At 42.0% G+C, this 12,207-nt stretch overlaps 1 long non-coding RNA gene across 1 annotated transcript; it reads right to left on the reverse strand.

The window, feature by feature from the left end:
• Positions 1-9,496: 9,496 nt before the first annotated feature.
• On the reverse strand, positions 9,497-10,327 carry LOC106724113. The gene is made up of 3 exons (XR_001359875.1): positions 10,182-10,327; positions 10,121-10,123; positions 9,497-9,552 (listed from the first exon to the last, which is right to left on the reverse strand). It is a non-coding gene; the product is annotated as an uncharacterized LOC106724113 (long non-coding RNA).
• Between the last annotated feature and the right edge of the window lie 1,880 nt (positions 10,328-12,207).

A 12,207-nucleotide genomic window follows, 5' to 3' on the forward strand; every position in this document is an offset into this window, starting at 1 on the left:
GCACACCTCCTGCTGGGGATGTGCCTGCAACCAAGGTACATGCCCTTGACCGGAATCGAACCTGGGACCTTTCAGTCCGCAGGCCGACGCTCGATCCACTGAACCAAACCGGTTAGGGCTTGATCTGTGTTTCTGAGTTTTCATTCTTATTTAGTGTCAATAGAGGATTTTTATGGACTGAGTTGGGTCCCCCCAAATTCATAGGTTGAAGCCCTAATCCCCAATGTGACTATATTTGGAGAGAGGGCCTATAAGAAGACATTTAAAGGTGAAATGAGGTCAGTTGCCTGTCCTTTGCACCCCCTAGCCCACATTGCCAGTAACCTGTAACCATTATACCCATTCTTATTCCTTTTGCCTACCTCCCCATGTAATCTTTATCTTTCTACCCAATATAAGCAACTGGCTTATTGCAGTGCGGGGAGGGGGGGGGGGGTCAAAGAAGATTTTTATGGATGACCTGCTCTCCCACGTTGCCAGCAATATTGGAAAATCTTGAAAAGAAAGAGGAAAAAAAAAGATTAAATGAGGTAAAAAAGGTAAGGCCTGATTCTGATCAAATTTGTGCCCTTGTAAGAGGATAAAGAGGCAGCAGAGATGTCTCTTCACACAGGCACAGAGGAAAGGCCATGTGAGGACGCAGCAAGCAGGTGGCCATCTGCAAGCCCGGAGAGCACTCACCAGTAACTGAATCAGCTGGCACCTTGGTCTGTTGTGGAAGCCACCAAGTCTGTGGATTTGTTAGGGCAGCCCAAGCTGACCAATCCAAAGAATGAGTGACACCTCCACAGCCCATCTCTCCCCCATAACCAGGCAGGGCTGTCCAATAGGATCTCCCAGTCTCCCAGTGAGGAACTGGGAGGATAGTGTGTTGGAGCTTCCGTGGAGGTGCCTAGTGCCACAGGATGATAAATTGAAAATGTATAGACATCTCCTAGGTCCTATTTACAAGTGTTTCCACAATAATGTGAAGTGTGACATGGACTGACTTCACCTATGATCCAGAAAAGGGCAGAGGCAGTTTGAGCACTTAAGAAAAGCATATAATGAAACAGAATTTCTTTTATTATATAAGAAGACGGCAAATATGGCCTTAAAGACTGCCACTCCTGGTGCCATTATGGAAGGGAATGGTAGGTCCTAGAGATAATAATTCTCTTGGGATTATCTTTGGATTTCCAAATTCTTCTAATGGGAGCACTAAAGCTTTCTCTCCCTAGAGTGTTATGATAAAAGATCTCCCACCCTACTGGTTCCCAGTGGGCAGAATTGCTGTGGTCTACATGATCTTGTATCCATTTGTGACCCTTTCATTCTGGCACTGGCAAGCTAAATTAACTCTCAAACTCTTCCCCCCATCATGGGTCTTGGTTGCTTTATCACTAAAAAAGAAAAAAAAAACACTAAAGAGGCATTTATTTCTTTTAAGTGGGAAGTCTCAACCACTAGCAGTCTGGTTGCCATGACAACCAAGACCCCTATCTCTGAGACCATCTCTTCCTTTGGTTCCCTTTTATTGCTGTACTGCTTTTCTGGTTTTCAAACTATTTCCACCCCCAAGAGCAGGGTTTGGTTTATTCTGCTGAGTTCAGCTGGCTTTCCCCCACTCCCTATGAGCTGTAGGCTCAGGCCACCCTCTTTTGGTCTCCTGCTGCCCAGGCCCACCCAGTTCTGATGCACACCTACTTACATACTAATGACTCTTAATGAAACCAGTGTAAGTGACAGCCTGGCAGACAATGCCAGTTGCCTCTCCCTAGGGATCTCTTCTAGTCCTGTACCCAGGCTATTTCTCTCTTCCTGATCCAGCTGGGTTTTATTCCTTCCCTCCCGCACTGGCCAGGGCTGCTGAGAGCCCAGGTCAACTCAGGACTGCCTCCACCCAAGTTGTGAGACAAGAGATTATAAATGACTCAACAATGGTTCCCTGAAGCTTGGCAATGTTAAAGCTGCAAAAATGGAATAAAGAAAAGCTTTGCAGAAAAATGCCTGAAGGAATTCTATGTAAGAATCTATCCCCCCCTCCAGCTGACACCAGAATTCAACCTTGGAAAACACATTTTTAGGAGCTGGGAAGGTGTGGTCCCCTGGTCAAATACATCTGTCCTCAGGAGAGGTAGACTTCATTGGCAATCAGATTCTGGGCTGAGTACTACTTGTCTCGGGTGCTTTCCAGGCTCGGGCAGAGTCAGGCTCTGAGATTAGCTGCATGATGGACTTCTGCAGGCAACTGTGCAATGCTGTTCCACCACCAGAGGGCAGTGTGGACCCGCTCCAGAGACAGAAAGGAAGTAAAGATAGTGAAAGTGGGAACTAGAAGGAAGTAGAGAGGGCTTTTAAGGGGGGCAACCTGCTCTCAATGACTCTGTGATTGACCATCCAGTAACAGGAGCAACAACCAAAAACCAGATTAGGTTGGCTAAGAGTAACCAGTTGGACTGTCATGGTTAGGCATGTGCTTATGTCTGGAAAAACTTTCAGTGAGGATTTTCTTACTGGGACAGAGGCTAGAGGTGCCTTCTTTTTCTTAAATTAATTAATTTTTAAATCTTTATTGTTGAAAGTATTACATATGACCCATTTTTTCTCCCTTTAACCCCTTATAGCTCATCCCAACCCTGCACCCCAGGCCTCCACCCCGCTATTGTCTGTGCCCATAGGTTATGCATATATACATACAAGTTCTTTGGTTGATCTCTTCCCCTCCACCTATGCATCCCCGCCTCCCCTCTGCAGAGGTACCTTCTGTATCACAAGCTTGGGACCTCACAGCTAGCATAATGCAACAACTGAGGTGCACTAATCAATGTACGCTGGAAAGAGGGTCGTGCAGTCTAGTTTTTCATCAAACAGGTTGTGGACACGTGGTAGGCTCAGCCACGTGGAGATGGCCAACAGCTCACTCAGACCTGAATTACTGACCCTCCCATTTGCAAGAACATGACCTGCTCTCCAGGATGCTGCAGGCCAAGGATCAGGTCCTCACTGCCAGAAGGGTCTTTGGTCCTAATAAAGTAAACCTGACAAGATGATGTTTATAGAGGGGTCCTCTGAGATGGTTGCACATCTGTCTGCTTCTCATTGAACTTGTTGAGGAGGAAAACTTTCTCCTCTTCCCTTCAGGGTCTAATAATTAAACTGAAAAGAGAGATTAACAGGAGAAAAAACAAACTTAACTTTGTACATAAGGAGGCTCCATAAGAATATGGGAGCCCACAGACAGTCATGTAATTGAGGCTTATATGCCATTCTGAACTAAGGAGAAGGGGGTAGGGGCTGGGACTTGGGGGAGGAAGGCAATGCAGAGGAAGATGGGAAGGGCAAATGTTGGTAAATAAATGTTTGCCCTGCCCTGCAGAGACAATGGGACACAGAAAGGAATTAGATCTCCAAGCCCTGCCCAACCCCAAGCCCACCACACTTAGCCCACACATTCTTTGTAGTTATTTCTGGTGATAGCTCCTTCCTAAAACAAGCCCTCCAATCTAAATTCGTTCTAGGCAGTTAAGGAGGAGATGAGAAGTTCTTCCAGAGCCTTTTGTTTCCTAAAAATAATCAGCCTAAAAGAATCCTCATGCCAAAGAGACATATTTTGGGGTGGAATCCTGCTTCCCTACAAAATGGTCAACCACTTCAGAATCACCAGGGAGCTTGTTTAAATGCAGATTCTGGGATTCCCAACCCTGGATAAGAATCTCTAGGTTTGATGCCCGGGCGGTGTTTTTAACAAGTTTGCCAGAGGACCCTTTTTGGGCACTGTTAGGCTTGGCATCCATTGCACTAAGATAAGATTGGTCTTTTGTCTGACTTAACCTTTTGACAAGGGAACAAATTTAAGGCTTCTGGGAAGAGAAAGGAGTTGAGAGTAAGGAGATAAGGAAGACTAAGAGGAAAAGCAGCGGTGTGGGCCAGGTTTTGGGGGGGAGGGTGAGCATATGAGAGGGAAAGAAAGACTATTATTGAGCAGCTGTCAACAGGACTTCAGAGATGGGTGAGTGGAGAGGATCTTCAAGATGCTTTGCTAGGAGCCAATCTTGAGAGACTTGAGATGTTTCCTTGAGATGCTCGTGCTGAAGCTATTTTGGATGATGAGCTGGTATTCTATTTCCATGTGAAATCGCCCTGAGCTGGCTGCCAGGCACCCCCATTATATTCAGGCTACAGGCAGTTGTAAACATCATGGGAGCCAGACTATTGACAGGTCCAGACTGAAATGCTTTCCTGCAGTGGCTGCATGGAGAAACACAAAGTGAAGACAGGAGGGGCCCAGAGCTGAGGACCAGAGGCCCCAAGCTGGCAGTGAAGCAGTGACAGCCACACCTTGAAAGAAGCACTGGGAACACCCACCTTCCAGGGACCCAGTACCAGGAGGGGAAAGGAATGTCCCTAGCAGAACAACCCCTTTTCCTCTAAGTGCTTCAAAGAATAATTCCCACTGTTCTGCTTTTTAGGAGGTAAAGTGGGGGGGTTGGAGAGAAGGAACACTGCACCCAAGGGAGGGAGGAAAGGGTGTATAGTGGTGGGCTCCCACTTCACTCCCCAAATAACCTAAAACCAAAGCACACCTTACCCTGAAGAATTAATTTCCTTCTGACTCCTGCTCCTGATCCCCAGGAAAGATTTATAGTTCTATTTAGCTGAGTCCTTCAACCTAGGTTTCTTCCACTTAACTAACATGGTCTATTTCACAAGTTATTTCTTGAGAACTACTCAGCCTGGCTTGGGCTTTATTCTGCTGAAAGAACACCTGCCCTTGGCCCTGGAGTATATAAAGTTTTCTTTCACTGACAGATAATGCAGGGTGCCCAGCCCCAAATTAATCATTCTAGTTTCTCAGAAGGGAAGAAGTGTCATTTCATCTAATCACATATACAAAGTGCCTGGCACACAATGGCTGCTCATAAAGCTAAGTCATTGCCATTGCCTGAGATAAGTGAGAGTTCCTTGCCCTTGACCTGAGTTGTCCCAGGTCCTCCCTACCCTCCTGCCCTTCTGTGCCTGTGGAGCTGAGGTCCCATCATGCTTCATGCTTTGGCCCCACTACAGAACAGGTAACCAGCTCCTGACAGGCTGACCAGATCCATGACCCTGGCTAAGGTCAGGCAGGGGGATCCTCAAAGAGAACAGTGACCCACTCCCAGCCCAGAGGAGACCATCTGCCCAGGGAGTGAGCCGACTGGGGACTAAGGAAAGCTGGGAGGGTAGAATTTCTGAGACTGGCCACCTTCTGTTCTTTATTTTCCTAGATACAGTTTTTACTGTGGGAAACTTTTTTTTAAAAGAGGGGTGATGTTTTTCTCAGAGACATTCACAGCAAGGCATCATTCCTGCCTCACTTCTCACCCCATCCCTCCCCCAGCTCCCAGGGTGGAAAGTCTTGATCCATCCCAAGGTCCAGCCTCAGTGACAATCCAGACAAGAGGCAGAAACTTGTAAGCAGCCAAAGAGCTAGCCCATGATTTGCTCACTCTGCCTTTAAGTAGCATAAATATAGAATTGGCCACTAAGTTATGGATTCCTTGGCCATCTGGAATGTTGGATGTGTGTAGAAAGTGAGGACGGAAATGGAGTTTCACATGCCCCACTCCTAAAAATTCCCAGAAAAAAAGATGTTTTGTAAATGCCAAAAATGTGATAGGATTTTCCATGAAATCAGCAATAACAATTATGAAGCATGAGTCATGGTTCTGTTTGTTCAGAAACTATGAAAATCATAATTTCTCATCATGATAGAAATCAAACACCTAACTTGTTCAGCAAGTTGTTCTAGAACAATTAGATATCATATGCAAAGAATTCCCAAAGATGTCCACTCTCTAACCCCAAGAACCTGTGACTATGCTATGTGATATAGCAAAAGGGACTTTGCAGATGTAATTAAGGTTATAGACTTTAAAATATGAAAAGTGCCCAGCCGGTGTTATTCAGTGGTTGAGCGTCAACCCAGGAACCAAGGGGTCCCCGGTTCAATTCCCAGTAAGGGCACATGCCCGGGTTGTGGGCTCAATCCCCTGGGGGGGGGGCGTGTGCAGGAGGCAGCTGATCAATGATTCTCTCTCATCATTGATGTTTCTATCTCTTCCTCTCCCTTCCTCTCTGAAATCAATAAAAAAAATTTAAAAAAATAAAATAAAATATGGAAAATACTCTGAATTATCCAAGTGGGCCTAATCTAAGCTTATGACCCCTTAAAAACAGAGAACTTTCTCCATCTGTGGCAGAGGGAAAAATTAGAGTTTCCAAGCATGAGAAGGATCCCATGTGCTTTTATTGGCTCTAAGAGTAAGGGACCCACATTCAAGAATCAGAGAGAGGCCTCCAGGAGTGAGGGGCAACCCCTACAAGGAAATGGAGACCTCGGTCATACAACCGAAAGAAAAAGGATTCTGACAACAATCTGAATGAACTTGGAAGTAGGTTCTTCTCAAGGTTCTCAATATGAACCCAGAGAACCAACACCTTGGTTTGGGCCTTGTGAGAAACCAGAGCCGAGAAACCAACCAAAGAACCCACTTTTCCTCTTCATCTATTCTGACCTATAGAACTGTTAGATAATAAATTTGTGTTGTCTTCTGACACTAAATTGGTGGTAATTTGTGATGAGAATAATGGAAAACTAATAAAGAGACCTTGAGTTAAATTTCTAAGATAAGACATAAAAAACATAAACTACAAGGGAAAATTTTGGATAAATTGAACTTCATTAAAATTAAAACCATCTGTTCTTTGAAGATACTTTTAAGAAAATAAAATTTAAAGAACCAAGCCAAGACCAGAAGAAAATATCTACAAAACACATATCTGATGAAGTACTTGAATCCAGAATATATATATTAAAACTTATAACTCAATAATTCAGAAATCAGAAGACCCCAAATTTTTTTTAAGTGGGGGGACGGAAGATTTGAATAGACACTTCCTCAAATAAGATATACACATGGAAATTAAGCACATAAAAAGATGTTCAACATCACTACTTATCAGGAAAATACAAAGGAAAGCCCCAGTGAGACAGCATTGCATCCCTATTGCCACAGCTAAAATTTAAAAGACTAACAATACGAAGAGTAGGCAAGGATGCTGAGCAACTAGAAATCTCATACATGGCTAATGGAAATGCAAAATGGTACAGCCATATTGAAAAATAGTCGGGTAGTTTTTATAAAATTAAACATATGCTTATCATTTGATCCAGCAACCCTCTCCTAGGTAGTAAAATGAAAAACATATAAGTCCATACAAAGACTTACACAGGATGTTCGTAGTAGCTTTTATTTGTAATGGTCAAAAGCTCAAAATAACTCAAATGTCCATCAACAGGTGAATCATTAAACAAACTATAGTACATTCATGCAATGGAATACTACTCAGCAATGAAAAATAACAAATTACTGATAAATGCAACAACATGGATGAGTCCCAAGAGCATTGTAATAATTGAAAAAAGTGAGACTCAGAAAACCGGTGTTATTAGCCTGCCAGGATTGTCTTAACAAAATACCACAGACTGGGTGGCTTAAACAACATAAGTTTATTTCTCACAATTCTGGAGACTAGAAGTATTGGGAGAATTGGTTTCTGGTAAGAGCTCTCGCTCTTACATGATAGGATGTGAGTAGGAAACAACTTTATTCTTTCCCCCAGGTCCATTCAAACCCCATTTGTAGATTCAGCTTTACCTATCCTCCGATAAAAAGTTGGGTGAGATCTTGAACCCCATACTTTTGACTCTTGCTCTTTTCTTTTTTAATTGTGACCCAAAAAAACCCTACATAGCATATGACATCTCAACCATTTTTAAGTGTACAGCTCGATCATGTTAAATACTAGAATTTGTGCATGGGTGGGGTCCGGCCAGCCCATCCTGTTCGGGGCAATTGGGCCAGGCTGGCCGGCGGGGAGGGGCTGAGGGCAGTTGGCCAGCCAGCCCTGGCGCCCTGGTCAAATTCCCAGTCAAGGAGACAATTTGCATATTAACCTTTTTGTTATATAGGATATTCACATTGTTGTGAAACAGATCTCCAGAACATTTTCATCTGAAAAAAGTGTTCATCTGAAACTATAGCCATTAAACAACTCCCATTTTCCCCCTCCCCTCAGCCCTTGGTGACCACCATCCTATTTTTTGTTTCTATGAATTGGCCTACTTTAGATACCTTATATAAGTGGAGTCAGACAGCATTTGTTTTTGTGAGACCTGCTTCTTTCACTTAGCATAATGTCCTCAAGGTTCATTCAAGTAGACCGTGATAGGATTTCCTTCCTTTTGAAGGCTGAATAATAGTCTATTGTAAAAATAAACCACATTTTGTTTATCTATTCATCCATTAATAATTTGGGGTGCTTTTACCTCTTGACTATTGTGAATCATGAGATATTTGTATATACAAATATCTCATCTAGACTCTGTTTGCAATTCTTTTGGATATATACTCAGAAATGGGAATCTGAGATTATATGGTAGTTCTATTTTTAATTTTTTTAGGAAACATCATACTGTTTTCTTTAGCAATTGCACCATTTTACAGTCTCACAAAGGTTCCAATTTCTTCACATCCTCTTTAACTTGCTATTTTTCTGGGGATATATATATCTTCCGAATATATATATTTATAGCCATTCGAATGGGTGTGAAGTGTTATCTCATTTGGGTTTAGATTTGTATTTTGTCTTGTCTCAAATTTTAAAAAGTCCTTTGGTTATTTTCAGCTCCAAAGAACAATCTCATTCTATTAAACATGATAAGCAGAATAACACCCGCTTTCCCACAAAGAGGCCCTAATCCCTGGAACCTATGGATATATTAAGCTACATTATAAGGGGGATTTAAGATTGCAGATGGAATTAAAGTTTCTAATCACTGCACTCTACCCCAGATTGCCTGTGACTCCTCCAGGGTTAGAGAGATGAAGGCTGGGAGGAGATATAAGGAGCAGGAAAGATCATCCTTGCTGAAGGCAGATGTAATATGATGTTTGCATCTTCTAGGTGAGCAGATTCCCAATGGTGATTCTTTCTCTTCTATACCATGGTGTGGGGTCCTCAGTCAAAGTGAGCCTCTCTGGCTAGCTACTTCTCATCCCATTTTCAGCCTCTGCAGCCAATGGTAACCTCCAGCCTCCTTCTGCTGACAGCCCCTCCCCTTTGGTATGAAGCCTTTTCCAACAACCCCAAGGCCAGACCTTCCCACAGGTCTTCTCAACTCATAAGAACACTCTGGCCTCCTTTCCCCTAGCCTGCCAGGGTGTATGAGCAGTGTTCTCTAAACAATAGCCTGGATTCATTCAACATTTTCTTAGGATGGATACTATGAACTACTTTTCTGTTCTTGCTTTTAAAGATTTTGCCCAAGTTCATTCTTAGTTAGTCAACATGCGTTTATATGGCATATCTACATAAAAGCCAGAAATAGTTTCATACAGTGATAATAGTTGCAATTAGAGTGGATAAAATGTTTTAAAAAACTTAGAAATGTTGAGATAATTCACATTTTTTTCCTTAGGTGATTTATTTTTTTAGAAATATGTCTTCTCTGAACATTTCCACCAAACCCTTTCTGACTTTAAATTCAATATCATTGCACCATTTCTATGAGGGAAAATAACATTTTATAAGAACTTGCAACTAATTGTCAGTAACTTTAGCCCCCTCTTTGTCTCTCCCCTTCTCTCCTGCATCTTGCCCAAGTTTATGGTTCTCTAGGGGTACAAAGGATTTTCACATCAGAACATAGATTATTGATGATGTCATTCATGACATAAATTATTAATTATTCTAAATATCAAATTTAAACAACTTCCCAATCCAAGTTCAGGATATCAAAGCCAAAATTATCTCACAAATGAGAAATTCTCAATAGTTTATAGATCTTTCTTACTAGTTTGAGATAATTACTTGAGGAAAACACAGGAAACCAGTAATAGTTGTTGACTGTCAAAAGAGAACTGGAGCTCATTTGGTGTGGCTCAGTGGTTGAACATTGAACCAGGCACCAAAAGGTCACTGCTTTAATTCCAATCAGGGCACATGCCTGGGTTTCCTGCTCCATCTCCAGCAGGGTGCATGTAGAAGACAGAGCCCATGGATATTGATGTTTCTCTTTGATGTTTCTATCTCCCACTTCCTTTCTCTTAAAAATCAATAAAAACTTATTTTAAAAAAAGAGAGAGAGAACTGGAGACCTGGAAAAATGGGGAGGAGAAAGACTTACTTTTTAGTAAATATAACTTTGAACCTTTTGAATTTTATACTGTACATTCTCAATTTTTAAAAATTGTTTTTAAAATTAATAATTTGCTTTTGAAAAGAAAAACTACCATTCTGATACTCAAATAATGTTATCAGTAGAAGTTACCTTTTGATATCAGAAAATAGAGCTTAAGTTTTAAGGATAAAAAAAGTTTTAAGAATAAATTAAATTGTGTATATTAGATCTACACAATTTTAACTGAGTTAAGCTTGGTAATTTTTTGAGACATTCTCCCAATCTCAGATTACTTAAAATTTCAACAAAAACGAAGAGACAGCCCTACCTGGTTTGGCTTAGTGGGTAGAGCATCAGCCCAAGGACTGAAGGGCCCGGGTTTGATTCCAGTCAAGGGCATGTACCTTGGTCACAAGTTTCCCCACCCTGGTCAGGGTGCGTGCAGGAGGAAACCAATCAATGTGTCTTTCTCACATCAATGTTTCTCTCTGTCTCTTCCTCTCCCTTCCACTCTTTCTAAAAATCAATGGGAAAATATCCTCGAGTGAGGATTAACAAAACAACAACAACAAACAGCTTGAGTTTTAGGAAAAGGGAGTTTGTAGAAAGGCATGTCTCATGGACTAATGAGTCCTTTTCATCTTTTGTCAAGTGCCTGATGTCTACCAGGGAGACAAAGGTAATAAGCCCTGGTGCCCACCCTGGAGAAGACTTGCACATTAGAAAAGAGAAGGTGATATTTTGAATTCTCAGAGTTGGGGTTGGAGGAAGAGGGAAGCCTTAGACTGAACAGAGAAGACAAGAACTTAAAGTCAAAGTGGAGTCTACACATGACACAGAAGCCACTAGAATCTAAATACAACAGGGGTCTTCACCCCTATTTCATTGCAGTGTTATTTACAATAGCCAAGATTTGGAAGCAGCTCAAGTGCCCTTCAGTAAATGAGTGGATAAAAAGCTGTGGTACATTTACACAATAGACTACTACTTGGCAGTAAAAATGAAGGAAATCTTAACTTTTGCGACAGCATGGATGGACCTGTAGAGCATTATGTTAAGTGAAATAAGTCAGCCAGAGAAAGACAAGTACCATGTGATCTCACTTATACTAATATGTGGAATCTAATTAACAAAATAGAAACAGATTCATAGATACAGAAAACAGATTGACAGTTGTCAGAGGGGAGGGGAGTTGGAGGACTGGGTGAAAAAAGTAAAGGGATTAAGCAAAAGAAAAAACAACACAAAAACTCATAGAAACAGACAACAGTATGCTGATTACTGGAGGGAAAGGGAGGTGAGGGGATATAGAAGAGAGTAAAGGGGGGAGGGGTAAATGGTGACAGAAGGAGACTTGACTTTGCGTGGTGAAAACACAATACAATATACAGATAACATATTAGAGAATTGTACACGTGAAACCTATGTAATTTTATTAACCAATGTCACCCCAATAAATTAAATAAAAATTAAAAGGATAGCTTTTTAAAATAAATAAATAAGTAAATAAATAAATAAAAATAATGGGCGGCGGGTACTAAGGATGGGAGAATATAGTCAAAGCAAAAGGTGAGAAAAGGCTCTTTTCCACAAGCCAGGTGTCTGCACCCAAAGGAAAGTGAAGAAGCAAGGCTCAAATTTCCCCAGCAATTGGTCCAGCTCTTAGTAATGATGAAATGATCACCCTGGGTCAAGTCCTGTCTTAAAGGGAAGGTCCTGGCCTTCTAAGCTCCTGCAAGGCTTTTCTAAACCTCAGCATTTCTCATCTCTAAGTCAGGAATAGTAATACCTGCATATAAAATTGTTATGAGGATTTGGCATCTGTATATATATATATAAAGCCTAAGCGACCATTATGACCAAATGATTGAACTGGTCAACCAGTCACTATGACATGCACTGACCACCAGGGAGCAGATGCGCAACGCAGGAGCTGCCCCCTGGTGGCCAGTGTGCTCCCACAGACAGACCCCCATGGTCCCCATCCCCCCAACCCCTTGGCC

Source organism: Myotis brandtii, unplaced genomic scaffold, assembly GCF_000412655.1.
Source record: "Myotis brandtii unplaced genomic scaffold, ASM41265v1 scaffold727, whole genome shotgun sequence".
Classification (NCBI taxonomy): domain Eukaryota; kingdom Metazoa; phylum Chordata; class Mammalia; order Chiroptera; family Vespertilionidae; genus Myotis; species Myotis brandtii.